Raw genomic sequence first — 13,717 nt, forward strand, 5'->3', positions numbered from 1 at the left:
TTAATGTATATGTGTTCTTTTCTTGGATAGTGCTAATTAAATTATGAATTACAAATGAAGTGTGCACAAAATTTAAATAATTTGCCACTTATAAGACCAAAAGGGGAATAGCTTGCTGGATTTTCATGGTTGTGTTAGGTGGATCATTGTATTGGGTGAGGAACAACACCATACTAGAAGGATTTCTCTATGGTCATTATGTCACAGAGTATGCATGCAGTGATGTAATCCAGAGAAAGCGGCTATTAAATGGTGATGTCACATGTGTAGTTACACACACACACACACACACACACACACATATATACCATATATGACATCCCCTGTTCAATTATAGAAAGACATGATGTCACACTCATTGTGGACCTAAATAAATTAAGATTAATGGGGAAAATTATGGGACCAGGAGATGGAGACATAGAGTGTTTGAGCCAAGATTTAGGAAAATGTAGCATTTTTCTACAGATTAATAAGAATGGAACATCAGATTACAAGGGAGGGAGATGGGAGTTTGTTAAAAATCATATGCACTTTGTAAGAGTTTCCACATATTAATGGAGCTCTGTATCATTTAACAGAGACTGACATTAAATCCCCTTTCCTCTTCCAAATGAGGGTCAGCAGCAGTTTGCTTCACACACCACAGCTGTTATGGAATCACTAGTTGAGCAATTTCCAGAGTAAAAGTTAATGGAATTGCTATGTGAGCGATTCCTCAAAGGCAGCTGGAGACTGTCTGGAACAAGCGTGCAAGTAAATCCGCTACCTCAAATCCATCACAACTCTGATCAGCAAAGTCTAAGGCTACTCCATGGTCTTCACCAGATCCCATCGCAAGGAAGGTTGAATCTGGCTGCATAGAACGCAGATTGCTTTAACAGAATTCGGTGTTGGACAAGAGGTGGAATGCAGGCAATACCAGAACAGATAACAAGACAGCCAGAGGGTAAACAGAAACTACAAATCACAAAGCTAGAGGATATCAGGAATTGCAGAGGTCAAAACCAGCCGGGAGCAGAATGTCCAAAGCAGTAAGCAAAGGGTAAATCCAGAGACAAGCCGAGATCCAGTTCCAAAAGTTCAAATAGTCAAAGGTACAGGGTATAATCAAGAGCTTGATCAGAGCCTCCCAGATGCTGGACTAGTAGTCATGGCAATCTTATAGGAACGGACGTTTCCTAACAACAGCTTCTGGTTTTGAAGAAAAGTATATAACATTTTGTCCAGCACTAATTTAACACGAAGCTCCTTGTTCTCTTCTCAAAGAGGGTCTGCATTAGTTTGAGTGTGTGCATATTGTCCCAGCTTTTATAGAACCTCAAAATGCAGAGACAAACTAGGATAATGACAACAATTCTCAGGCAATGCAGGAAGGGCAGAGCCCTTCTTATAGTCCAGGTGCTCATGGGCTAATTTGGTCCTACGGGACACAGCAGAGCGAAGCATAATAGAGCGCTGGCATCTCCTGAGGAGGAGACGGGGACCAGCGCTCACTGATCCATGGCTGCTGCCGTCAGGAGGTAAGCAAACCTGGCGGCATGCGGCCATGGGCATGACAAAGGGTTTGTCATGAAATGTTGAAATTGATGCACATATACATTAAAACTTCCACTCAAAGTCCACCTCTATGAGAAGACCACACCTTTATGCCTTTATCTAGAACTGATTTCCTGTGACAGATTTTACGTTTTGTCATACATTATGCATACTGGCCTCTTCGTAAAGAGAATGAACACTCTAGAAGAATATTTTTGAATTACATTTTTTGGTAAACATCTCAAATAGGTTTCACTGCATCTTTATTCTATCCGATAATGATAAAAAAGTAAATAACAAAAAAAATATTAGATGAAAAGTGTTAAAAAATTTTTATTTATTTGATGTGTTTTAAGTTATGGGCCTATTTTTTTTAAAATTATTTTAATGTGTTCCCTTATGTTACTTTATTTATTTATTTATTTCTGTGTTTTTACTTTTGTAGGGGCAGTTATCTTTATTATGTGTATGTGTCTCGGTACGGTGCTATATGGCACACAAAGGGCATAGGAGAATAGGGAAGTGAGCCGACCCTATCGCCTAAGCTGGAGCCATTGTAGCTGTGAGCTGCGCATTCTCTGAGGCATACGCAGTTCATAGCAACCCTCGCTTCAAAAAGGAAGACAGGTGCCATTTTGTTGAAGAGCGGCAGCCCCTGCAGTCATTGCGATAACTGTGAATGCAGGACCGCCCGGCAATACATTTGTTTTGAAGGGGCCGCAGTGCTCGTACGAGCGCTGCTTCCTCTTTATTTCAAACTGCTGGTTCTGTTAATCGCTGACACGCTTGTATCGGTGATTCACAGTATTACAGCCTTCTCCAATTCACTTGAATGGGAGAAGGCTGTAATACTGTGAAACGCCGCTACAAGTGTGTCAGAGATTCACAGTACCAGCAGGAAATGAAGGGGAAGCAGCGCCCCTTTAAAACAGCTGACTGGCGGAGGTGTCGGGAGTTGGACTTCCACCGGTCATATATTGATTACCTATCTTGAGGATAGGCCATCAATTTCTTATGAATAGACAGTTCAATGTGACCGGGGTTACTAGCGGTCATAATGAAAGTATGTCACTGATGTGTCAGAATTATTAATACCTATTAATATTTCTGGCACATGCGCCACAATAGAAACTACAGTTCATTGACCTCTAGTTTTTATTGTGGGACATGGTAGAAAACAGTAGTCTGCTGTAGGTGAGTATAACCCAGGTAGGGAGGACGAAAGTCTTTTGCCCTTACCAGCCTCATAATGCCAGCCTGCGGCCGCCCCAGTCCTCTACCGTCACTCCAAATGGTGGGGTACTAGATTGTACCCAGATCTTCCTGGTAACCCTGGTGGTGGTGGGTACCAGGGTAATAATGGGGGGGGGTTAGTGCTAGCCTTTTTACTGGTTAACACTAAGCCCCACCTTAGTCAAACAGACAACTGCCATTACTAATCTACTAATAAAATATTAAAAAACACAGAGACATAGGAAAACATTTTTTATTGAAATAGAAACTCCCTCACACAACCCCCTTACCAGCCTCATAATGCCAGCCTGCGGCCGCCCCAGTCCTCGACCGACACTCCAAATGGTGGGGTACTAGAGTGTACCCAGATCTTCCTGGTAATCCTGGTGGTGGTGGGTACCAGGGTAATAATGGGGGGGGGGGGGTTAGTGCTAGCCTTTTTACTGGTTAACACTAAGCCCCACCTTAGTCAAACAGACAACTGCCATTACTAATCTACTAATAAAGTATTCAAAAACACAGAGACATAGAAAAACATTTTTTATTGAAATAGAAACTCCCTCACACAACCCCCTTACCAGCCTCATAATGCCAGCCTGCGGCCGCCCCAGTCCTCGACCGTCACTCCAAATGGTGGGGTACTAGATTGTACCCAGATCTTCCTGGTAATCCTGGTGGTGGTGGGTACCAGGGTAATAATGGGGGGGGGGTTAGTGCTAGCCTTTTTACTGGTTAACACTAAGCCCCACCTTAGTCAAACAGACAACTGCCATTACTAATCTACTAATTAAGTATTCAAAAACACAGAGACATAGGAAAACATTTTTTATTGAAATAGAAACTCCCCCACACAACCCCCTTACCAGCCTCATAATGCCAGCCTGCGGCCGCCCCAGTCCTCGACCGTCACTCCAAATGGTGGGGTACTAGATTGTACCCAGATCTTCCTGGTACCCCTGGTGGTGGGTACCAGGGTAATAATGGGGGGGGGGGGGGGTTAGTGCTAGCCTTTTTACTGGTCAACACTAAGCCCCACCTTAGTCAAACAGACAACTGCCATTACTAATCTACTAATAAAGTATTAAAAAACACAGAGACATAGGAAAACATTTTTTATTGAAATAGAAACTCCCCCACACAACCCTCTTTAACCATTTTATGTAAAAAAAACAAAAAAAATGTAGCTCTTCGAAGTAGTCCAACGAATCTACAACATAGTCCAAATGGTCCATCGGAATCTACAAAACGAAAAAATACAGGTAGTAGTATGAAAAATTTTAAAAAAATACTCACCTACAACAGACTTTTGTCTTCTTTGTTCTCCCCTGCGCTGCAATAGAAACAAGAGGTCAATGAAAGTGAATTCCCAATTAAGTAACTCTACTACCTGTTAACTGAAAAGTCTTCCGACAGACGTTAAAATGTTTCCCCGTCATGTCTAATTCTCAAGTGTTTCTTTGCGGTACTCTAACATGGGGGAACATTTTTCCCTCTGGCGGATAATTTTTCTGTTGGCAGGTAGTATAGTTACATAATGGGGAATAAGCATATGGGAATAAAAGGATCACTTTTATTTTTGGAGTGCTGTATGATTTTCCATTTTTTGTTCCTGGACTGTGCACCCACCTATTTAAATCTATATGGGTTTTTTTCAACTAGTGCTGCTGATATCCACTGATATCCCCAGAGAGAAAAATGTTTCCCCATGAAGGAGTACAATGAAAGCATCACCTGGTAATTAGACATGACAGGAAAAAATAATTCCTAATCAAGTAACTCTGCTACCTGCCAACTGAAAAGTCATCTGACAAGGATGTCTTGTCTAATTCCCAGGTGTTTATTTGTGGTTCTCCGCCATGGGGAAACATGTTTTCCCCTGGCGGATGATTTTTCCATTGACAGGTAGCAGAGATAATAAACAGGAAAAAAATAATTCCCCATCAAGTAACTCTGCTACCTGTCAACTGAAAAGCCATCCGTCAGAGGGAAAAATGTGTGCTGCTGCTGCTGCCGTGATTAGCACATCCTACCATTGTACAGTCACTCACAAAATGGGGCTGCATAGTGGTAAGCAATTTGAAAACAGCTCCTTCGGGCTCGCAGCCAAAAATAGGAAGGGGTGGTGAGTGTGGTCACTAGTAGGCAGAGTATACTCCCACATTTACAGCAACCGTGAGTCAGCTTGCTTTGCCTGATTCACTTTGCTGTAATTATGGGAAGTGCTCCCTCTGGTGACAAACGTAGGGAAACATGTCAAATTATTATTTCATTATTAATATTTTCCACCTTGTGGAAGAAAAATATATACCAAATTTTTTTTAAAAAATACTATAAAAATAAGTAACTTAATAAAATAAAAAAATTACATTTGCGACACATTCCCTTTTAAAGGTTTCAAATCTGTAGGTAAATTGTCTAAAGTTCTGCCAGCAAATAGGAAAATAAGAATTTTAGCCGTTTCTTGATGACTTTTTGAACTTTTTTGAAAAGTTACTGAACAAAATATAAAATAAATCTGCTCTAGACATTCAAATATCTCGATCACCAGCAGCTTATTATAAAAATGTTAAGGCTTAGGTTAGTCTTAAGCTTTGAAAACAAAGTTAAAATGACATTTTCCAATAGATATATGCTAAGAGGTAAGTTTTTGAAAGTTGGAGGTTATACAGTATGGCTTGCTTTAAAAAGACACCATACTAATATGAACATTTCGATTTTAACAATCTTTGCAGAAGCTGTTCTTTGTCAGGTGTACTATTCTGTTTTCCTCACATATTCTGGGCATCTTCAGCTTAAAATGGAAAGTAATTCATTCTAATAGGGGCCAGTATATAGATATACACATTTGTGGTCCCAGTTATACATTCCAGGTGTATTTCAGAATCTTCTTTTCTTTATGATTTGAACTAAGTTTGATCGAACATCAAAAGATTCATAATAACCAAATTGTTAGCAAGTTTCTCTTTTGTAGAAATAATTAAAAGTTAAATACATTTCAGTTCAGTTCATTGCAATCAGAGCAGACTTGCACTTGCTAATTTATTTTACTAAGTCTAGACTGAGTAAGCCTTGATTTAAACTACTTTTTTTCCTGGAAATTCTCCTAACATATATAACTAACAAGTACTCTATGCAATCTTTGTTTTTTCCTTAATTGGAGTAAATGGTGGACACATACAACTGTATTGGTGTGCATATTCCTGGTTCATACATTTCCTGAAACATATTAAACAATTCTTCCCAATGTAATTGAGAAATTGACCTCAATTTCAGTATTTGTCTAAGATGCCTCAAATTTGAAAATGGTATCTATCCATTGAATGCGAGTGACCTGCTCATTGAGCCGGTATATGGCAATACATTTCCTGGTTTGAAAAAAGAAGGGTTTCCTGCAAGAGAATACATGTGGCATGTGCATATTGGGGCAAGTCTAGTAGGCTTAGTAAGCAACACTTAAGGTCCAGTGACACTTTGGTATTCATATGATCATTGAGAAAACATTATTTGTGCCCAAAAGACCTGAATCTTAAGGAAGCTCACAGGAAATTGTAGAAGGTGGAAAGAAACTTGATGACATTCATCTCAGTGTACAGTATTTTTATTTTACTGTAATTGATACAATTACCCTCATCACTATCCTAGAACACTGGTAAAAAATATTTTTTTTGGGGGGGTTGTATATATAAGTGAAAAATGGGAACAGAGTAAATACAATAGATCAAATAGTTAACGTAAACAGGTATAGGAAATGAAATCCAAACATGACCGTTGGAGCTTGGAGAGTAGAAAAATAAAAAAAATAAGAGAAAAAGGGACCCATGTGACTAGAAATAATAAAGAGAGGGAGATGGGAAAGACGAGGGCAGAAAGGGGAAGGGGGGAGGTGGAGGTCCATCAAGCAGGGTCAGACACATACTTAATGTAGCGTCCATGGCCGCGGGCCGTCGGGTTTACTCACCTCCCGACGCCCGCAGCCATGGATCCGTGAGTGCTGGTCCCCATCTCCTTCCTAGGAGACGCTCACTACCGCTCCGGTCTGCTGTGTCCCGTAGGGTGCGTTAAAGAGCCAGCGCGCGCACAAAGGAAATCATCATCATCAACTGCCTTATGATCCTTGCCTCAGCGTTGTTAGTTTTCCCAGTCTGTCTTGCAAATGGTCCTTTGTGTTTCCCGTTCCAGTTGTTACCCGTGCCTTGTTACCTGTTCCTGTATCCCGTGCTGTTCTTGTTCCTGTGCCAACTAGTGTCGGAGTCGTGTCACGTCCTGTGTCATCTGCCACGTCCGGAGGAATCCGCCACGTCCTGTGTCATCTGCCAGGTCCGGAGGAACTCGCCACGTCTGGCACAACCTGTGGCACTTGTGTCATCCGCCACGTCTGCCGTTACCTGCTGCGCCCTTCTCCATCTGTACCAGAGCTGCGGCCACTTCTGGACTACCCAGGTACCCTTGTGCGAGACATTGTATTGCTGGGGTTTCCTCTTGTTTGGCCAGCTGCCTCCCCGCTATGGCGGTACGGCCTAGTGGGTCCACTGACCCGCCTCGTGACACTTAACCAATATATCTAAAATACCATGGCTGTTAAATGTAACACTTTAATTTACAATGTGTCAATATGGATGCTATGTTTTAACCTCTAAACTACGCTAGAACAATAGGAATATTTACCACTCAGGATTACCAAACACATTTCGTATTAGCCCTTAAATCCCCTCAACTGTTAGGACTTATATTATGGTAGCACAGAGTACTTGAAAAAAATTACCTGTTTTGTATGGACATCAGAAGGGGCGCCCAAAATATCAAGCGGCCTAGAAATTATGAGGGTAGACCTACAGTATGTACTCTAAATAGTATTTTTACACTTTTGTACTTTTAACATAGAATAGTGAATATTGCTGAGTAAAACTATCATATAGTTATCACTAAAGGAATATAATGTGTACCAATATATGCTGTAAACAATCATAAAGGTGTTTTTTTTTACCTGAACCTAATTTATATTCAGATCTATTAAATGTCCACCTTCATGCGTTTGAAATGCAATGACAGTACTTGTATAAAGTAGCTTACACTGTAAAGTATAATAATAATAATAATAATAATAGCAATAATAATAAGAATAATAGAAATAATAATAACATTTATACATTTCAAATGTTTATTAAGTTGAGTGGCACGTAGATTCCAGAGCATCCCATTTATTTACAATGTAATCAATTAAACTTTACATAAAAGCCATAACATTTTATCTTTAGCAAACATTATAATATTCTGCATTTCCATATATTTTAACAATTGTTTTTCTGTTCTCAGTAATCCACAAAGTTCTTTGCCAACTAAAATGTTGTCCAGAAATCTATAAAATCCTAGGATTTAGAAGAACAACTCTGAATACAGAATGCAGTCATTTACCACTTCAAAGGGAGATGTAAAATATGCTATTGTTGTTTTTAAGTAAAGAATGTATTTAAAGATGTCCTTTTGTTAATAGTATTACTGATAGAATAATGAATATATGGAACACATATTAACCACTAACCTCTTTATGTAGGAAAGAACATGTTTAATGTTTTTACCTACCAAAAAGCTACCAATAAATGTAAAAATATTGAACTGGAATATAGTTGGCACCATAACTATGCCCTGGAGTGCAGTAGGACTAGGTTCACAAGTATGGTTATGCAAAGAGATGCACTTACACTTGAGAGAAACAACAGCACCTTTATTATATAGTGAATAAATAATGTACATAGACAGTCATATCATGCTGTACATATACAACTAATGCTACCATACAGTACACACACATATAACCCTTCCATATAGAAAAACAGCCTGGGTACTCCCATGATGGCACCATCATAATACCCCCATTAATAGCCCCATCATAGCCAGTGCTAGCAAAGTGTCCACTATACAGGTATCAGTGGCTACGACCCTCACTGATCCAGAGAACAGGCAAGTTTTCATTCCAGTCGCCAGTGGAAAAGTCAATCAAACTTACCGAACATACTTCTTTAATATTTTATTTCTTACTAAGAAACGAAAAAATAAATAAATGAACGAAAACTGGGTGCCAGCTGCCATCTCGCTCTACCTGAACATGTACCACCAACCCTTCTGCTCAACGTGAATTGGAACACCAGGTTTCCATTAAAGCATACAAATCTGGAGCTCATCAAGCATATTCCCTGGTTCTGTTGTATGATGGATATCACAACCCCCGATAGACCGTACTGACTTGGGGTCCATCTGGTTCCGTCATGGTATGCGTTGTTTTGATGGCAAAAAATAGCGATGAATTCAGTGCTATTCTTCCCGTCAAATCTGACTGGATCTGTGACAGAGTTTCTGAATGGCACCTCTATGGCAGATGTGAACATAGCTTTAATGAATAATGACAATAGTATTTTACCATATAGAATAGAAGCAGAAGCTGAGGTGATTAGACTGTAGATGATAGCAGAGTTCAGAATTTGGCTCTGCTGCTGGTAGTCAATTGGGCACCAATGGTGGGAATAGTGTAATTTTGATGATGAGAATAGTCACATCTGGCATACTGTCTTTTCCAAATAAGTTAGTGGTAACAGCTTATCCGATTGAAAGTGACAAGCATTTGGGATTGGGACAAAAGTTAATTTTGTGAATAATAGTGTATAAAAGGATTTTCCAGGATTTAAAAAATTCGGAATTTGTTTTTAAAACCAGAAAAAAATATAAAAGGTGCAATAACTGATTCCACTCTGCCCCCCCCCGCCCCCCCATCACCAGCCTGCTGCATTCCCGTGCGTGTTGACATGCAAATGTTGACATATGGGTGGAATGTCTCCCCTGTAACCAGTGATTGGCCACCTGACATCCTCTCGATGAAGGTCACATCAGCGCACATGGAGGAACAAGGGGGATGCATGACAAAGGCAGTCGGGGACCGGACTAGAATCTATATAACAGAGCTGTAGGTACTCTGTCTGCCACAATATGGTGCCTGCAGCACCATTTTCGCTGCATAGAGCACAGTTTACCTATAATACATAATCTAATGGAATATGCCACAATTCCGTAATAATTCATGAGAAAACAAAATCTCTGTATGCTTCTGCATGAAATCAGAGGCACATGGAAAAACAGTATGAGCCCATCGAATGAATTAATGGCACACATATCCATAATACAGCCATGTGCATGAGACCTTATATACTTATCAAACATTCTCATCACTTGTAACGGGGTAAAAACATGTACAACTTCTTTATTTTTTGCTTTTGCTGTGAATTTAAGTAGAACATACAAAAGACATAAAGCACAAATATAGGCATGATATTTTGTCAACTTTTTTTTTTTTAATCTAAAAAGTTAAGACTAAATTGTCTATAGATATGGAAATTCTGTTCAATGCATCCACTGCCAGCTGTGAAACATTGATATTTATAAAGAAATATTTTGCTAATCTCTGTAGGAGATTGCCTCTTCAATCAATTCATTTTTACACGGAAAGTGTTGAAAGCTAAGTTAAAAATCTCATGCCAAGACGCCTTGTTCAAATATTGTTCAGGACAATACAATGCTGTGGTTGCTCTGAGAAAAGGTGAAAACTTTTCAATGGGTAAAATGAAAAGATAGCATTGATGATTCACCACAGGTTTATACTCCAATGTGTGTTCATTATTATACCAAATATAATATTGTTTACAGGTGTTTTTGCCTCAAAGAGCTTTATTTCCACTGGGAAGGTTTTGTGTAGCCTAATCCAGTATGTGGGAAAAACCTATACTTCTCATTTTTACACTAGTTGGACAAAAATATTGGGAGACCTACACATTACACCTAGAGGAGCTTTTATGACATCCCATTCTAGATCCATAGGCATTAATATTTAGTTGGTCCTCCCTTTGCAGCTAAAACAGCTTTCACTCTTCTGGGAAGGCTTTCTACAAGACTTTGGAGTGTGTCTGTGGGAATTTTTGCCAGTTCATCCAGAAGAGCATTTGCGAGGTCAGGCGCTGACGTAGGGCGGTAGAGCTTTGCTCGCAATCTCAGTTTTAGTTAATTCCAAAGGTGTTCAATAGGGTTAAGGTTAGTGCTCTGTGAGGGCAAGTCAAGTTCTTCCACACTAAACTCACCCAAACATGTCTTTATGGACCTTGCTTTGTGGAAAGTGCCTTCCCCAAACTGTTCCCACAAAGTTGGAAGAATACAATTGTCCTAAATGTCTTGGCATGCTGAAACATTAAGATTTCCCTTAATGGAAACTAAGGGGCTTAGGCCAACCCCTAAAAAACAACCCTTTTCAAAGGGGCCTAGGCCAACCCCTAAAAAACAACCATTTTCAGTAGAAGGGGGGGTTTCAGGTTGCTTTTGAAGGATTGGATGGTGAAAGAAAGTCTGATGTGTTAGGGAAGTGAATGTGAGGACCAGAGTATACAAGTGGGGAGGAATTGTGAGATAAGGACAGAGATAAATGGAGGGGACAGAGTGTGGATTACTTTTTATGTTATAGTTAGTATTTTTAAATGCATTTACTGGGCCGTGGCATTAGAGGAACTAGGGGAGAGGTATATTAACAGCGCAACAGAGTTGAGGATGTATTGGAGGTGTGCGAGTTTGTTATAGAGAAGGATGTTGCAGTAGTCTTGCCGAGAGATGGTGAGGCATGAACAAGCATTTTTGTTGACTCAGGGTTGGATGAGATTTGGTAGGATAGTTCAAGGTGGACATGTTGCTCATGTTTATAAGGTTACATTTTTAAGGCAAATGGGAGTAGCGAGACAGGGAGATAGCTGGACAGGGAGGATGGGTCAAGGAACAGCTTAGTGAGATTGACTGTGCTGTTGCATGTGTAAATAAAAAATGAAAGATATCAGTGATTAAAAAAATAGCTAAGGCTATATTCACACGTGTGATGGCCGTTTTATTCATAACTATAGAATTCTATGGATGCATTCACACGGCCTTTTTTTAACGAACCGTGAATACTGGCCGTCAAAAAATAGAATATGTTCTATTTTTGGCCATTTTTACAGCCCCGATAGAAGTCAACAGATCAGTTTTTAATGGACGTTTTTCAGAAATCAATCCTTGTGACAGTCGTTAAAAAACTGATCCTGGCCTTCACAAGGGCACTCTCTGAACATAGCGCTACTTTAAGTGCTGAGCCCGGGGAAGTTCCTGACGTCACTGTCCATATATAGACAGTGATGATAGGGCTTTCAACTATGCAGTCCCCGGCCAGAGCATCGCAAACTCTCTGGCCAGGGACTCCTGTCTTGGGAAAGCCCGTGACGTCACTGTCTATATATGGACAGCGACGTTAGGGGCTTTGTAATACGAGAATCCCCGACTAGAGCGGGCAATGCTCTGGCCAGGGATTCCACTCCTGGAGGAACCCCTAATGTCACAGTCCATATATATGTGACAATATATTTATATATACCGTATGTGTCGGCGTATAAGACGACTGGGCGTATAAAACGACCCCCAACTTTAACCCTTAAAATATAGAATTTAAGATATACTCACCATTTCGTGCAGGAGCGCTTCACTATGGCCATCGGCGGCAGGACCCAGGACTCTCTGTCTCTTTGAACTCGCGCATGCGCAGATAGGCTGCTTCATCGCGCGAGATCTGAGAGGCAGGGAATGAGAGGAAAGGGCGGGCCAGAGGATCTTACAGAGATGTTCCCTGGCGGCTAATACCGGCTTCCCTCAGATCCGTGGCGGATTCCGTGCATCCCGGGAGCCTGTGTACCGGACTGCAGGCTCACAAGGTAACACACAACCTGTGTGTAGACAATATGTAGACTAGGGATGTCACGATACCAGAATTTGGACTTCGATACCGATACTTAGTTTAGTATTGCGATTTCGATACCAATTTCGATACTTTTGCCAACAGTAATAAAAAAAAATTCTTCCGTTTTCTGATGTGAGGCGCGACGTGTGATGAATTTTGAACGCGCCTCACATTAATAGTAATTAATCCCATCATGTTTCTCAGTCATATTGGGTTAATGTGCGAGGTACATGATGGGGTTAATTACTATTAATGTGAGGAACATGGAGGGTAAATTCATCGCACCTCGCGCCTCACATTAATAAGTGAATGAAAGCCGTGTTTATTTCATTTTTTTACAGCGTACACATCATAAATGATGCAAAAACATTGTTGTCCGCGCCATTACTGAATGTGTATATTTTATGTATTGAGACTTATTTTAATGTTTATTGTAAAAAAGGTGAAGGTGTATTTTTTTTAAAATTTAACAATACTTTGTTTTTACTTTATTTTTAAACTTTAATGCACTGACATATATCAGATATGTGCCAGTACATTAACCTGTGGACGGATAATACACAGGCAGTTGTTAGGACATACTTGGGTATGTCCTAACAACATGAAATATGGTAAGACAGCCCTGGGGTCCGTCAATAGACCCTGGGCTGTCTGCCCATATATGGTATGGCCCTCGATCGCGTCACAGGAATTCCCTGTGACGCGATCCAGGGGCATCCCCCCTTCTCACTTTCCCCTGAATGCTGCAGTCAGCTGTGATCGCAGCATTCAGGGGAATAACGGCGGAGATGAGCGGTTTCTCTGATCTCCGCCGTTATAGAGCGGGGCTGCGGCTGTGTAATACAGCCATTGCCCCGCTCCTGACAGGAAGTGCGCGCGCGGTCAGCATGAGGTGATGCGGCCGGCGCTGCACTAATGAGCGGCAGTTCAGGCACTGAAGACAGAACATGGGGGTGTTTTGTAGCGCGCCCGCCATGTTCTGTCTCCAGTGCCGCCGCTCATTAGTGCAGCGCTGGCCGCATTGCATCATCCTGACCCCGCGAACTTATCATGACTCAGGAGCGGGGCTGTGGCTGAATTACACAGCCGCATCCGCGCTCCCATACATTCATGTGTTACTATACTGAGCTGTGCGGCTGCGCAGCTCAGTATCGAAAT

This window comes from Rhinoderma darwinii, chromosome 4 (genome assembly GCF_050947455.1).
Source record: "Rhinoderma darwinii isolate aRhiDar2 chromosome 4, aRhiDar2.hap1, whole genome shotgun sequence".
Classification (NCBI taxonomy): Eukaryota; Metazoa; Chordata; class Amphibia; order Anura; family Rhinodermatidae; genus Rhinoderma; species Rhinoderma darwinii.